This window comes from Panthera leo, chromosome B1 (assembly GCF_018350215.1).
Source record: "Panthera leo isolate Ple1 chromosome B1, P.leo_Ple1_pat1.1, whole genome shotgun sequence".
NCBI lineage: Eukaryota > Metazoa > Chordata > Mammalia > Carnivora > Felidae > Panthera > Panthera leo.
Window position 1 is genome coordinate 100,006,131 of NC_056682.1, and position 16,127 is coordinate 100,022,257.

At 36.5% G+C, this 16,127-nt stretch overlaps 1 long non-coding RNA gene across 2 annotated transcripts in view; it reads left to right on the forward strand.

Moving 5' to 3' along the window:
- Positions 1 to 16,127, forward strand: part of LOC122217882 — a 62,533-nt gene that overhangs the window by 5,001 nt on the left and 41,405 nt on the right. The window contains exons 2-3 of one of the 2 annotated variants that reach the window (XR_006201727.1): positions 12,210 to 12,345; positions 12,955 to 13,048. The exons of the other annotated variant lie outside the window; for it this stretch is intronic. This is a non-coding gene — a long non-coding RNA (uncharacterized LOC122217882). Of the gene's footprint in view, positions 1 to 12,209; positions 12,346 to 12,954; positions 13,049 to 16,127 lie in introns of those variants that run through there. 2 annotated transcript variants of the gene reach the window in all.

Here is a 16,127-nt window from a genome sequence, read left to right on the forward strand (position 1 = left end):
TGACTTGCATCTACATGTATTGCTTAACTCTTTCTGACTCCATGTGTCTGTTCTCAGGGTTTTCCTATGAGCAAAGTGCCTTCAAGCTGGTGATACACCCACCACATGGAAGCATCCCTATGTCTTTCCTGTTGTGTTGCACACTCTGTCTTCCACATGAGATAGTCTCTTTCCTAGGTTACAGATGCCTCCATTTGTTTAATACTCTCAAAACATAGGAATCAAACTGTATGCTACCCTAGAAATCATTAATTCTAGTATTTAACATAAGGCCCATGGATCCCAGAGAGTTAATGAACAGGCTTCAGAAAATCCATGACCCCCCTCCCTGCCACATGATTGTATTATACAACAAAAAATGTTAAGAATCACTGATCTATTCTAACACTAATAACTTTACAGATGAAGAAACTGAAATCCAAGGTCAGAAAACTAAATTACTTGAAGGGAATAGACTTTTTGAATCCTGTGCCTCTCAACTTCTGAACTCAATTTCACATTCTCTTGGGGGTATAAAATTCCATGAAATGTCTTCAAAATCCATTACCCTGCCTGCAGGCAGAATTTGTCAGATCCCAGCAGATGCAACCCATGATACTGTTAAAGATCTCCTGGGAAAGGAATTTCATAATTTCCTTCAGTTTGCTTTCACACAAACATAAAGTCTGCCTCTTAGAGCAACCAATACATGATATTGCCTTTCTTTTTTATATCCTGAAAACACACACACACACACACACACACACACACACACACACCAGGGCCTTCCATATAATAAGTGAATTTACCTTACAAGTAAAAGTGTAATTTACCTTACTTATACTCTCTATCAAATATTATTTCAATTTGAGCTTTATTTGAATATGAAAATTAAACAAAAACAATATCAAATTAGCTTTTATGTTTCTATTATATAGAAACTCAGGTTGATAAACTCAAGGTAATCCACAAATCCTTCAACCAACGAAACAACTATTTGTGCTGTTAACATGACATGTTTATTCTGTCTTTGTGAGGCTGGATTGAAAATGGAAATCCCTGCCCTGGCCCATGCTCATGGAGTAACGACAACAGTAGGAAAGTTTCTGAACAACCTATTGTATCCCTAAGCCACCTGCAGGCTTCGGAGGGCTTCTCACAGAGTAGGAGGGTACAGAACATGATTTTTATTCCTCTTAAGTTTAAATGCCTTCTTCAGTGTCCAGGAATCCCTACCCTTCTCTGATACTCCTTCAGACAGTTTGCTGTTACTCTGCAACACAGTAGGATTTTGAGTGATTTTCACTTCCTAAGTTCAAGTGAAACTATGTCAGATCATTCCCATTTCCATCTCCAAATGTCCATGGCATAGGTAAACAATAGAAAAAAGAGGAACATGATAAATAGCAGTCAAACTAAATCTCTCGACAGCAAGATTTCTCAAAATAATGTTGTAGGTCTGTTCATGTACAGAATCAAAGGGGCTGAATCTAAAAGTGGCAAGCCATTTTGCTTCTTTTCAGCCTAAATTATTATTGATGTTATTGGGGGGAAAATAAACAGACCAAGCAAGTGTGATCCTCATTGCATAGGGTCCTAGTGAAAGAACAGACAATTTAGCAGTCAGAGATAAGAGCTGAGGGAGAGGGATCAAACAAATCCTAGCTATTGCTAGGAAACCATCCAGATGATTGGGAATTATAAAGTTCAAAAAGGGTACTGATGCTTGACCTATAACAATGTTGGGAAAGGATGTAGAGCAAGCTGACAGAATCATTGAAAGAGAAGATTGACTGGATATGGATATGGGAATAAGATGTTGAATAAGAGAGTTAGCATGGATAAATGTCTGGAAATAAGACCACATTCCCCTTCAGCAGCTTTCACATAAAAGGAAAAAGGTGTGTAAGTGAAGATAAATCATGCCATTCTTTTCCACAGGGAGACTCTTCTTTGAGATCCCTGCTTCTCTGCCTTCCTGAGGTCCTGCCATTCTCAAAAAGATTGTTCAAGGTGTGCATTGTTGCGTTTTGGAAGCTTGTCTGAACTCTAAAAACAGCATGATTGAGTGCTGTCTAAGCACTGAAGAGTGGCTAGTCAGATGCTGCTATTTTCCCAGGATTCATTCTCCATAGGAGGTACAAAAATAGCCATTTTCCTTTTTTCAGTGACACTATGGTAGAGTGAAGTGGTTGAGTGGATATTCATGACATAAGAACTATACTTCTTTTGGCCAACTGCTATGCTCATCATTTCAAAGTGCCTTTTGAATAGAGCTTGGTCTGAAAAAAAGAAATGGAGAAGTCTCATATAAAGAGGCAGTCTGTGTTTAGATTGCCCTGTCTAGCTAGTGTTCTTGTTGAGCATGGAGTGAGAAATGCCTTCCTGAAAGAAAGTCAAAAGACATTATTGTTTCTTCTTCAAGTATCGGTTCCCTACCAAACTGCAAAGAAAATTGGCAGCAAAAGGGGGAGAACTGGGGGCAGGAGGAAAAGAGGGAAAACATTTTTTAGGGTGTAAGCAAAGACCTGGATGCACCCAAACAGGAAGGCAATGTTGCTTTTCAGTATGAAAGATAAAGGTAATTTTGTAACATTAAAGTGTGACTTGTTCTTGAAATTTCTCAGAATATTTTGTAGTCTTTTTTGATTGAGCTATAATTGACACACAACATTAAAATAGTTTTAGGTGTGTAATATAATAATTTGATATTTGTATACATTGCAAAATGATCACCATAATAAATCTAGTTAACATCCATCACTGTATATAGTTACAGATGTTTTCCTTGTTATGAGAACTTTTAAAATTTGCTCTCTTAGCAACTCTCCTATATGCAACACAGTAGTATTAACTATAGTTGCCATGTTGTACATTACATCACCATGACTTACTTATTTTATAGAAACTTGCACCTTTGGTTCTCTTTAGCCATTTTGCCCATTCCTCCACACACACCCCTGTGTGTCCATGGGGTTGTTGTTTTTTGTTTGTTTGTTTGTTTGTTTGTTTGTTATTTTTTAAGGCTCTACATATAAGTAAGATTATACGGTATTTCTTTGACTTATTTTACTTAGCATAATGCCTTCAAGGTCTATCTATGTTGTTGCAAGTGCCAAGATTTCATTCTTTTTTAATAGATACCTGATTTTCCAATATATGGAGATAGGTAGGTAGGTAGGTAGGTAGGTAGATCACATTTTTTTATCCATCCATCCATTGATAGACACCTGTTTCCATGTCTTGGCTATTGTAAATAATGTTGTAATGAACATGGGGGTATATACATCTTTTCAAGTTAGTATCTTCTTTTTCTTAGAATAAATACCCAGAAATGGAATTGTTAGATTGCATAGTAGTTCTATTTTTAATTTTTTGAGGAACCTCTATACCATTTTTCATAGTGGCTATACCAATTTACATTCCCACTGATGGTACACAAGGGTTACTTTTTTCTACATCCTCTCCAAACCTTGTTATTTCTTGTCTTTTTTATTCTAGCCATTCTAACAGATGTGAGGTAGTATCTCATTTTGGTTTTGATTTTCATTTCCCTAATGATTAGTGTTGTTGAGCATCTTTTCATGTACCCATTGGCCATCTGTATCTCCTCTTCGCAAAAATGTCTATTCAGATCCTCTGCACATTTTTAAATTGGATTTTTTTTATTGTTGAGTTGTATGAGTTCTTTAAATATTTTGGATATTAACCTCTTATCAGATATATGTTTTGCAAATATTTCCCCTATTTAGAAGGCTGCCTTTTTATTTTGCTGATGGTTTTATTTCAGTATTTACATTTCATATACATCATTTCTTCCATCATTAAATCCCAAGACTTCTTCATTGCATTTTAGCAGAAGAGGTAGCATGCAGTGGGTCAATTAAACCTTAGAACTTATGACCACACTATCTAATAGACTGACTTCCCTAAACCATTTATAAACTCAGAAAAAAGAAAATGGCTTCACAAGTTTTCATACACAGTTAAACTTTTTATACTTCATTAAAGCTCAGATGCTGATTTTAAAAATAAATTATAATATACTTCTATCTAATGTATTAGTTTTCTTTTTGTATATTAAAGGGGAATTAGATTATTGAACACATTTTCAAATAAAGCTTTACTTTTACACTTCTAAATATGCTTTGATTTCTTGCTTTTAAAAATAAATGGCTGTTGAGGTGCCTGGTTGGCTCAGTCAGTTAAGAAACGGACTCTTGATTTTGGCTCAGGTCATGATCTCACAGTTCTTGAGATCGAGCCCCACATCAGGCTCCATGCTTACAACACAGAGCCTGCTTGGGATTCTCTCTCTCTCTCTCTCTCTCTCTCTCTTTGCCCCTCCCCTGCTCACACTCTCTCTCTGTCTCTCTCTCTCTCTCCTAAAATAAATAAATAAACTTTAAAAAATGGCTATGATTTTATTAAAAGGTTAAGATTTATTATCTGAAATTAAGTAAATTAAAGGAAAATTTAAACCTTTAATATGGAGCAACGGTCCAAAAGTGAAAATGAGAAGCTGAAAAAGAGAATGATTTAGAATAGTTCTTAAAAGACAAATGGTGGAAAGAAGAAAGAAGAAATGATGTTTTATTGCCCTTTAAGCAAAACTCACAGTACTATAATTATAATTATGGAGGAGACTCATTACAAGAAAATAATTAACAGGATAGATACAAGATATAACATGAAGCTAATAAGTTATTCAGGAACATTATATTTTTCATATAATGAAAAATGCCTCTATTATATTGCATTTTCGTTCAATGGTCTAGAGATAGCAAACATAATTTTTAAAATCCTGAGTCAAAAGTTGATGAACCCAAAAGTCATTCTTTTTTTTTTTCTGCATAACTTTTTACTACTAAATCATGTGGTACTGAAAATTCTATTTCAAGCTGCAAGGGTATTTTTCATGTCACTGACTAAGTGAAACACTTGAAAGACAAAGAGACAAATACTTCAATTTGTAATAGACTAACATCCACATGGAGGAAGGCAGTCATGTCAAAAAAAGATTATCACAGGTGGCTCCCATCAGACATGTTAATTTAAATTAAAATTGGTGTGCGGGTGCCTGGGTGGCTCTGTCAGTTAAGTGTCAGGCTTCAGCTCAGGTCATGATCTCCTATTTGTGAGTTCGAGCCCTGCTTCAAACTCTGTGCTGACAGCTCAGAGCCTGGAGCCTGCTTCGGATTCTGTGTCTCCCTCTCTCTCTGCCCTTCCCTGCTCATGTTCTGCATCTCTCTCAAAACTAAATAAATATTTAAAAAATTTTTTTAAATTAAAATTGGTGTACCAATTGAAGTTTTAATTTAATCATGTAGCTATTATAGGCTCAGAATCACTGATTAGAAAGTGATTTGCCATCTAATTAACTCAAAAAGGCAGAAGTCATAAATTTACAATTATTTCTTAGTTAACACGTTAGATGTCACAGGACTCTCTATGTATTTTATACTAGCATTTAGCAAGGTAACTCATAGGAAATTATTTTCATGGATATGGAGTAATTGCGTTTTCAACGTGATTTTCAATGGAACCATTCAAACAAAAGCCAATGATTTAACCATCTTCAACGTTTTTAAATTTCTTTTTTCAAAATTTTTTAATTTCTTTTTTCAAACTTAAAGAAAAACAAAAATTACAATATTCCTTTTATGAATAACTAAAAATTATTTAGCTGTGATTATGGTGTTTTCTATAAGTATATACTTTCACTTTCTCTCTAAGAGCTGTAAAATGTGAGACTCTGTTCTAGAAAAGAAACAACAGTCATTTTTCATCAAATCACCAATTTTAATGAATATCTTGTGAGTGGCAACTGTGAGTCCGGAACCAGAATATTTCTCAGTGAAACGGTCCCAACTAGAGGAGTTTAAAATTTATTTGAGAATATAAGCCTAGTTACACGAAAACATTTTATGATAAAAAGTAAAAATGTCAAGAATAGTGGTAAAAATAGATTTCAAAATATAAACAAAACAAAAAACAAAAAGAGGAGTAAATTCCACAGCTTTGGATAAACACTATCTCAAGAGAGCTGAAATATGAAAAAGAAAAGAAAATGAAATAGATGCCATTAAAAAGAAAAGGCAATGATATCTAAAAACATAGGAAACGTACTGTCATATCATCTCAAGGTTACAAGGGATTATAAAAGTGCCCTAATGGAGACACCTACTCATGGTCATACTTAAAAGCTAAAAGACAAACAGTGTGTGTGTGTGTGTGTGTGTGTGAGAGAGAGAGAGAGAGACAGAGACAGAGACAGAGAGACAGAGAGAGACAGAGAGACAGAGAGAAAGCTAATGTTTAGTGAATGCTAATTTTATGTCAAGGACTCTCCCAAGCACTTTAAATTTGTTATTTTATTTAATCATTATACAACTTATGATATTTTTAGTATTATTTTAATCTGATTTTATGTTTATTTTTAAGCTGATTTTATGTTCAAGGAAACAAAGTTCCAGGGGGTTAAGTAAATTGTCTAGGTTACAGGATGAAAACTTTAGCTAACATTTGAGCCCCAGCAGCTTGATTCCAGACCCCAATCTTTCCAATAATATGACACTGCAGGGCCATATACCTTAAGGGCATGAGCTCTGGATCAAGGCTCCCTGGGTTTAAATTTCTGCTCCACTATTTACTTGCTTTGGGTCTTGGCACTAGTTACTCCAAAGCTCTGAGCTTCAGTTTATTTGTCTGAAAAATGGGAATAATAATGGTAATTAACTCACTAGGTTGCTAAATTATGTATAATATAATATACCTGGTCCATACTAAGTACCTAAAAATGTTAATAGTAGTGTTAGTAGTACCACTGTATTGAATCTTTGTAAAAGAGAAGTTACATGTTCTGTGTAAGAAGAGATTGATTAATTGAAAACAGTTTGTTCCTAAGGTGAGCAGTGTGGTACTTGTGGTACTGTTTCCAATTGCAAATCTGTCTATCCTGGTTCATAGGACATTCACTAACCAGTTTAGCGAGCTTGACTGTTTTCACTGAGTCCCAATGTCAGGCCCTGTCCTCACAGTCTTTAGTGAACCTCAGTTTCATCCATTAGCACCGGATGACAGACACTGTTCTGGCAGGAGACTCTCCGTGTGGTGCTTGCACCCAACAACATCTGAGAGAAGACTTACATTTTCACTGTGCCCTATGGAACTGACACAGAAACATTGTCGTGCCAATATCAATGTGCCACCAGGGGGGCTTATTCAGGGGGAATTCCAGCAATAGCTACACTGCCAGCCTGAAGCCCTGCTTACTGCCATAGTTACACCCAATCACTGTCACCTGCCAGTGCCCCTCATTCATGCTAGATTCTTTCTCAGTGTCCTCAGAAATCAAGCTTTCATGTTTATTCAGGGTCAACTTTCATTTTCATAGACACACACACAGCTGTGTTTTCTTTACTTGCTTTTTACTCCCTTATATTTTTCCCTACTTGTGTCCCTCATATTTGTGAATAATAAAGATTGTATTTTTTTCCTTCATGGTTCCTATTCAACATACACACATGAAGACACCTGGTAAGTTTCGTATCTAGACCCACTAATTTTTAGATGTTAATAATAAATAAAAACGTAATGAATATAGGTGAGTAAGCTGTCATATAAAAGTAGCTAATTCTTGGACAACCTGGAAGAAATGGACAAATTTCTAAACACCCACACTCTTCCAAAACTCAATCAGGAGGAAATAGAAAGCTTGAACAGACCCATAACCAGCGAAGAAATTGAATCGGTTATCAAAAATCTCCCAACAAATAAGAGTCCAGGACCAGATGGCTTCCCAGGGGAGTTCTACCAGACATTTAAAGCAGAGATAATACCTATCCTTCTCAAGCTATTCCAAGAAATAGAAAGGGAAGGAAAACTTCCAGACTCATTCTATGAAGCCAGTATTCCTTTGATTCCTAAACCAGACAGAGACCCAGTAAAAAAAGAGAACTACAGGCCAATATCCCTGATGAATATGGATGCAAAAATTCTTAATAAGATACTAGCAAATCGAATTCAACAGCATATAAAAAGAATTATTCACCATGATCAAGTGGGATTCATTCCTGGAATGCAGGGCTGGTTCAACATTCGCAAATCGATCAACGTGATACATCACATTAACAAAAAAAAAGAGAAGAACCATATGATCCTGTCAATCGATGCAGAAAAGGCCTTTGACAAAATCCAGCACCCTTTCTTAATAAAAACCCTTGAGAAAGTCGGGATAGAAGGAACATACTTAAAGATCATAAAGGCCATTTATGAAAAGCCCACAGCTAACATCATCCTCAACGGGGAAAAACTGAGAGCTTTTTCCCTGAGATCAGGAACACGACAGGGATGCCCACTGTCACCGCTGCTGTTTAATATAGTGCTGGAAGTTCTAGCATCAGCAATCAGACAACAAAAGGAAATCAAAGGCATCAAAATTGGCAAAGATGAAGTCAAGCTTTCGCTTTTTGCAGATGACATGATATTATACATGGAAAATCCGATAGACTCCACCAAAAGTCTGCTAGAACTGATACATGAATTCAGCAAAGTTGCAGGATACAAAATCAATGTGCAGAAATCAGTTGCATTCTTATACACTAACAATGAAGCAACAGAAAGACAAATGAAGAAACTGATCCCATTCACAATTGCACCAAGAAGCATAAAATACCTAGGAATAAATCTAACCAAAGATGTAAAAGATCTGTATGCTGAAAACTATAGAAAGCTTATGCAGGTAATTGAAGAAGATATAAAGAAATGGAAAGACATTCCCTGCTCATGGATTGGAAGAATAAATATTGTCAAAATGTCAATACTACCCAAAGCTATCTACACATTCAATGCAATCCCAATCAAAATTGCACCAGCATTCTTCTCGAAACTAGAACAAGCAATCCTAAAATTCATATGGAACCACAAAAAGCCCCGAATAGCCAAAGTCATTTTGAAGAAGAAGACCAAAGCAGGAGGCATCACAATCCCAGACTTTAGCCTCTACTACAAAGCTGTCATCATCAAGACAGCATGGTATTGGCATAAAAACAGACACATAGACCAATGGAATAGAATAGAAACCCCAGAACTAGACCCACAAACGTATGGCCAACTCATCTTTGACAAAGCAGGAAAGAACATCCAATGGAAAAAAGACAGTCTCTTTAACAAATGGTGCTGGGAGAACTGGACAGCAACATGCAGAAGGTTGAAACTAGACCGCTTTCTCACACCATTCACAAAAATAAACTCAAAATGGATAAAGGACCTGAATGTGAGACAGGAAACCATCAAAACCTTAGAGGAGAAAGCAGGAAAAGACCTCTCTGACCTCAGCCGTAGCAATCTCTTACTCGGCACATCCCCAAAGGCAAGGGAATTAAAAGCAAAAGTGAATTACTGGGACCTTATGAAGATAAAAAGCTTCTGCACAACAAAGGAAACAACCAACAAAACTAAAAGGCAACCAACGGAATGGGAAAAGATATTTGCAAATGACACATCGGACAAAGGGCTAGTATCCAAAATCTATAAAGAGCTCATCAAACTCCACACCCGAAAAACAAATAACCCAGTGAAGAAATGGGCAGAAAACATGAATAGACACTTCTCTAAAGAAGACATCCGGATGGCCAACAGGCACATGAAAAGATGTTCAACGTCGCTCCTTATCAGGGAAATACAAATCAAAACCACACTCAGATACCACCTCACGCCAGTCAGAGTGGCCAAAATGAAGAAATCAGGAGACTATAGATGCTGGAGAGGATGTGGAGAAACAGGAACCCTCTTGCACTGTTGGTGGGAATGCAAATTGGTGCAGCCGCTCTGGAAAGCAGTGTGGAGGTTCCTCAGAAAATTAAAAATAGACCTACCCTATGACCCACCAATAGCACTGCTAGGAATTTATCCAAGGGATACAGGAGTACTGATGCATAGGGGCACCTGTACCCCAATGTTTATAGCGGCACTCTCAACAATAGCCAAATTATGGAAAGAGCCTAAATGTCCATCAACTGATGAATGGATAAAGAAATTGTGGTTTATATACACAATGGAATACTACGTGGCAATGAGAAAAAATGAAATATGGCCTTTTGTTGCAACATGGATGGAACTGGAGAGTGTGATGCTAAGTGAAATAAGCCATACAGAGAAAGACAGATACCATATGGTTTCACTCTTATGTGGATCCTGAGAAACATAACAGAAACCCATGGGGGAGGGGAAGGAAAAAAAAAAAAAAAAAAAGAGGTTAGAGTGGGAGAGAGCCAAAGCATTAGAGACTGTTAAAAACTGAGAACAAACTGAGGGTTGATGGGGGGTGGGAGGGAGGGCAGGGTGGGAGGGAGGGCAGGGTGGGTGATGGGTATTGAGGAGGGCACCTTTTGGGATGAGCACTGGGTGTTGTATGGAAACCAATTTGACAGTAAATTTCATATATTAAAAAATAAAAAAAAAAAGAAAAAATAAAAAAAATAAAAAAAAATAAAAGTAGCTAATTCAAAATAATGTATAGTGAAAAATCAATAGGTTCTCAAACATGATTCTAATTTTTAAATGAAAATTTAAAAGCCAAACATGAGTATAATATAACCACCTTCCTCTAACTTCTTATGTTTTGCCAGTATTCATTGTTTTCAAAAGAAAATGGAACAAAAATTGATGAAATAGTCACGTTAACAAAAGTATCTCTGTTAGGGCAGGTAAATGTCTTTTTGAAAATTCATAGACTGCACAAAAAATGTTATTTTTATTTTTTCCAACTGTATTCAGAAAGGGAAAAAATGTTGAAAGCACAAAGGAAAAACAAACCAAAAAATCTCCTATAATATGATCACTTAATAAAATGAACATTTAAATGTTAGTATGGGGGTGCCTGGCTGGCTCAGGAAGAAGAGCATATGACTTTTGATCTTAGGGTTGTGAGTTTGAGCCCCGTGTTGGATATAAAGATTACTTAAAAAAATAAACTTTAAATGTTAATATAAATGATCCTAGTCCTTTCCCTATGGGTGCACACAGAATCATATATGAGGAAATGTAGTATGTATTTCACTATCAGCATTCACTGAATGCTTGCTCTTGGCCTCTGTGTTATGCCTCTATGTTACAACTTGCATTTGGTAAGACACATGCTTACCAAGAGTCAAATGATTTCTGTGCCCCAAAGCGTTAATGAGAACTATAAATAAAAAGCTGACACAATACATACAACCAAGATAACTATAAAAAATTGAGGTGGGGATAATCAAAATCTGGAAAGAATGCTCTTTCAGATTGCTTTTCTACTGTTTTCATGTTCCTGATATAGTTAACAAAACTAACGTTTGTAATATTTGTTGATGAATTTGTTCATTCGTTCACAGTTTTGTTCATTCAGCAAACATTTATGACCATTGTGATTCTGTCAGGGAATAAGTCGGGAATCAACAACAAACAAAACAGTACAAATTCTTGTCCTCATAAAGCTTGAGTGGCAAAGATTGACCACGAACCCCTAAATATATATTCAAGGATTGTGTATGAATCAATGTGCAGCAACAGAGTGACTGTGAGGAAGTGCTGTTTACAAGGGGTGCTCAGTGATGACCTGTTAAGAGGGCACGTGAGCAAACACCTAAAGGAAGAGGGGACAGCCATGTGGCTCTGTGACAGCAGAGCCTCCCACAGGGAAGGGGTAGCAAACACAAAGGGCCAGTTTGGGAACCCAGGGAGGCCATGTGACTAGGGAGCAGGGGGAAAGGTGAAAGCCTGAGCAGGTAAAGTCAGAGAGCCAGACAGAGGTCCAGATCAGACCTAACTTGGCAGAATGTGATGAGGAATTCAGTATTTTTCTGTGTGAGGGAAAGCCATCAGAAAGTTTGAACAGAGTGGCCAGATCTGACTTCTTTTAAAGAATCATATTGGCTGCTGGGTAGAAAAGAAGGGGCAAAGCTAGTTAGGAGGCTCATGCTTTGGGGAATAAAATGGTAAATATTAAAGGTTGAGGAAGGGTTGGATCTTGGATGTATTTTAGTTTTGCTGAAGGACAAGATCTAACAATTACTTTCAAGTTGTGGAAATGATGATGTTGATGATGATGATTCAAGAAGAATGACACAGAAGAGGTCTTTGCTCAGGAAAAAAGAACTCTTCTCATCAAAAGATTGATAAATTATAATACATTTTATGCCTATGGCAAAAATTAAACTTTTAAGACAACTAAGTCTTTTTTTTTTTTTTAGGGATTACTACAGTGGGCTGAATTTTCCTATGAATCAACCAATTAGGAAACCTAATCTCATCTGATAAAGAAGTTTCATTGTTAGCATGATACTTTATTAAGCAGATGGAATGTGACTTCAAAATGCACTTTTGAAAGTAAGGTTAGAGCTTTCTAGTTATTTTTTTCTGTCATATTTTTCTTTTTTCCTTCATGTAAAAAAATATCACAAAGTAAACACACACTGCCTTTCTGTTTCTGGACACTGCCTCCATCAGCTCTTGTTGAAAAGTTACAAGTTACTTATTATCATCACTCCCCAGTCCCTTTTTACCCTGCTGACACTCCAAAACACACTATAATCAATGCAGATATGTGTTGTAAAATTATATTTCTGTGACAGAGTCAACTGAATTCCACCCAAGTAAAAAAAAACAAAAAAACAAAAAAAAAGTTCAAGTGTACAGAACCTTTTGTCTTCTACATGTAAGAGGTTGTTTATGCCTCATAAACACTGAAGTTTGCACAGTGGAAAGAAAAATGAGGATTTAATAGATACTTGGGCAACTACTTGGACAGGAAGTAGAAAAAACAGTTGTCTGTATGAGACATCAATACCTTCATTAGCTCTCTGCAGATTCCTAAAGTTTTGAGCACTCCAGATGGGGTGTGAGAGCCGTGCAAAGTCATCTGAAGAGCAGGACAGCATGGCTGTATAGTCATTAGAGAACCAAACTTTAAAGTTTATGTTCAAACATCTATTTCAGAATGACAGGAGGTTCCTCAAGGATAGAAATCACCAGAAGAAAAGAACAAGAAATGAGAATGACCTTCTGGGAGATAATGGCACATAACATTAACCTTCCCAACTTCTCTTATAGTATTATTTATTGTCAAGTAAGTTTCAGATATGCACTTATATCAAACCTAAGACTGAAGGAAATAAAGTTTCTGTCATCACTGCGTTATTTATGTCTGTGTGGACTATGACTGTAAGACTGCCCTTTAGGATAAACTTGCTTCAACCACAGGGAGCAGTATTGAAACTGATCCACTGAGAAACATATTCCTATATAAATTGTTTTTGTTGTATTCATTTCCACTCTAGCTGCCATAACTTAATAGCTGTAACAGACTCATGATATCATGTTGTTTCCAAGAATTGCTTCACTTGAAAGTCTGTAGCACACAACTAAAATATTGAGTGTGTGAGAGTCATGCATGAGCTATAAAAAGCAGAAGGGAATTAGCATCAACACCAATATCTTGGCTGAGTGTCTAAATGTTCTCCTCTGACAGTGGCAGACTATTAAACAATTTTTAAATAAGACATTTTTTCCACCACGAGGAAAACATTCATTTATACTTTATAACCCAGGATTTAAGGCTTTAAAAGAAAATATGCTGTCTGTACCATGGATTATCTAAAGGCATTGGAAAGACCTGCCAATACAATTGGCTTGAGATTGGAAAGTTGGAGATGGTTTTTAAATTAAAAAAAAAATGGTGTCTAAGAACAAATGAGTCATAGACAAAAGGCCAAACCATTTCATTCTGAAGAAAGTAGGAAATGTCAAAAAAACAAAGATTGCATATGAAAATATGAATAAAAAGTAAAAGAAAGATTACTTTGTTTGTATCAAACTAGTCTCCCACGGCTTTCCATTCAGCTGTGGAATATATTTTACAAAGGTAATATGATAACGAGTGTTCCCTATAGCTAGAAAACTTGCAATGTGCTTTCATTATGTAACTCAGAGTTTCTCAGCAGAGGCATTATTGACATTTGCGGATGGATAATTTTTTGTTGTAGGACACTATTCCTGTTCACTGCAGGATATTTAGCAGCATCCCTGGCTTCTAGATGCCAGTAGCATCTCCCACTTAGACAACCCAAAATGTCTCTAGAAATTGTCAAATATCCTCTTGGGGTAAATTCACCCTTCTTTGGGAACCACTGACCTAAATCAAGAAGCTACACAATAAAAATTTTGCCATGTATCTCTATACAACAAGTATACATGTCCAATTATAACTCTTCCATGATTTTTTAAGACTTTCTAGCTTATTTAAATTAATTTATATTGCACTAAGAACAAGTTAGTGTCAAGTAACATGTCTTATGTGGTTCATGCAATTAAATAAAGGAGCTTATGTGCGCTGAACAAACAGAACTGTACATGTGGTCTCTAGTCCTTAAATTCAGATTGTATGGGCTCACGAAGTCTCCAAATGATTGTCAAGATAATGAAAAAGGAAGAGGAAACCAAAAAAGAAATTAAAAATAAAATGGAATGCAAAGGTGAGTGAGGAAAGAATGCTAGAACTATTAAATCAGCAGAGTTGATGGTAATCAGAGAGCATTATGGGAAGCTTTTTCTTGGAAGCGTAAAGCTGATTTAACACCATTTAGAAATACTGTCCAAGTCACAGATGACACATTTCTGTCACTATATTGTGATGAATAAAGTGATACAAAAAAAAACCCCAAAAAGTCACAAGAGCTTCTGCAAGAGGATATGGTGCTTCTACATGTGGCCTAACATGCAAACTTCCAGGAAGTCTCCGGGGTTTAAGGATCTTTGTCCTTTCGAGAGAACCCTCCATAGATGATGAATCCTTGATATCATTTCAATACCAGAATAACTTGGATGGTATTTTGAGAAAGAGTGTTAGGGGATAAATAAGTAGTATGTAAAATTTGTTTCTTGGTCTCCCTGTTAGTCATATTCCCTCAAAGTCAAGAGTGTGAGGAAGAAACATACACAAAGGGAGACAAGTGCCCAAAAGGAGTTATACTCAGAGAAAGAAGCAAACTAGACTATCAGACTTCAAAAGTGATAGGGAGCTGTGGCAAGCTATTTGTAACAGACACTGCTAATTCAGACCAAATACTCCCTTTGAGCAGAACTGCACCCCTTGGTTGAGATCTAATTATTAGAAATGCTCTACCCCACCTCCCACCCCCAGCCATTAATCTTTGATTTGGCTAAACTAAACCAAATGACATTCAAAAGAGATTCTATTTCTTAGATTCATAGATGGCTTTTAAAATGAATTTTGCGGCTGGGTGCCAGATGGACGAATTTAGGAATAAAAGGCTTCTATCTACAGAGCAGATAACATCTATATTAAGTTTAGAAATACAACATCAGACAAAAACATTGAAATGTGATTTTCTCACCACAGTGAAAAAATAAGGAAAAACTGAGGGCATGAGAGAGGGTGGTTTACTCTGAAAGGACGTCTCATGAACTGGCCCACCTACTCAAATTGGAACTGCCAGTTATGTTTCAAATGGGACACTTCGAGGTTTGCTTTGATGTGGTGAGGGGAGGGGAGCAATTTTCAGGCAGGCTCAAATTAAGACTCCAGTTGCTTTCAGGGTCATCTTTCCAGGCCTCAGTTGTCTCATCTGAAAAATGAGGATGGTGGGCTTAGATAATCACTTTCCAGAGTATGTTCCAGGGAATATTATTCCTAAGCGAGTCTTTATGAAAAACTGTTCTTCAGCAAGTAGGCACACATTACGTTCTCTATGACATGGATATATACCTTGGATAATATTGTGCACCAACATACTGCACGTTTCTTCATCCACCCAATGTACCAGTACAATTATGCTAATACACACGTAAGCAAGACCACGGTACGAAGGAAACCCAGGACTGTTCCCTTCTTGCAGATTTAGAAAGTACATTAGAGTAGTACAGATCCTAAAAAGTTTTTTGGGTAAAGAAACATGTTTGATTTATGCATACCAATATATTACAAATTATTCTGACCACAGAACCTTTTTTTGCTCAGAACATATATATTTAGATTCCGCAGAACACTCTGAAAAATACAAGTCTCAGTTATGCCTAATATCTTTTCAAGGTCTAGCATGTTAAAAATATGAGGTTTAAAGAAGTTCATCAAGAGACATTCTTACATAATC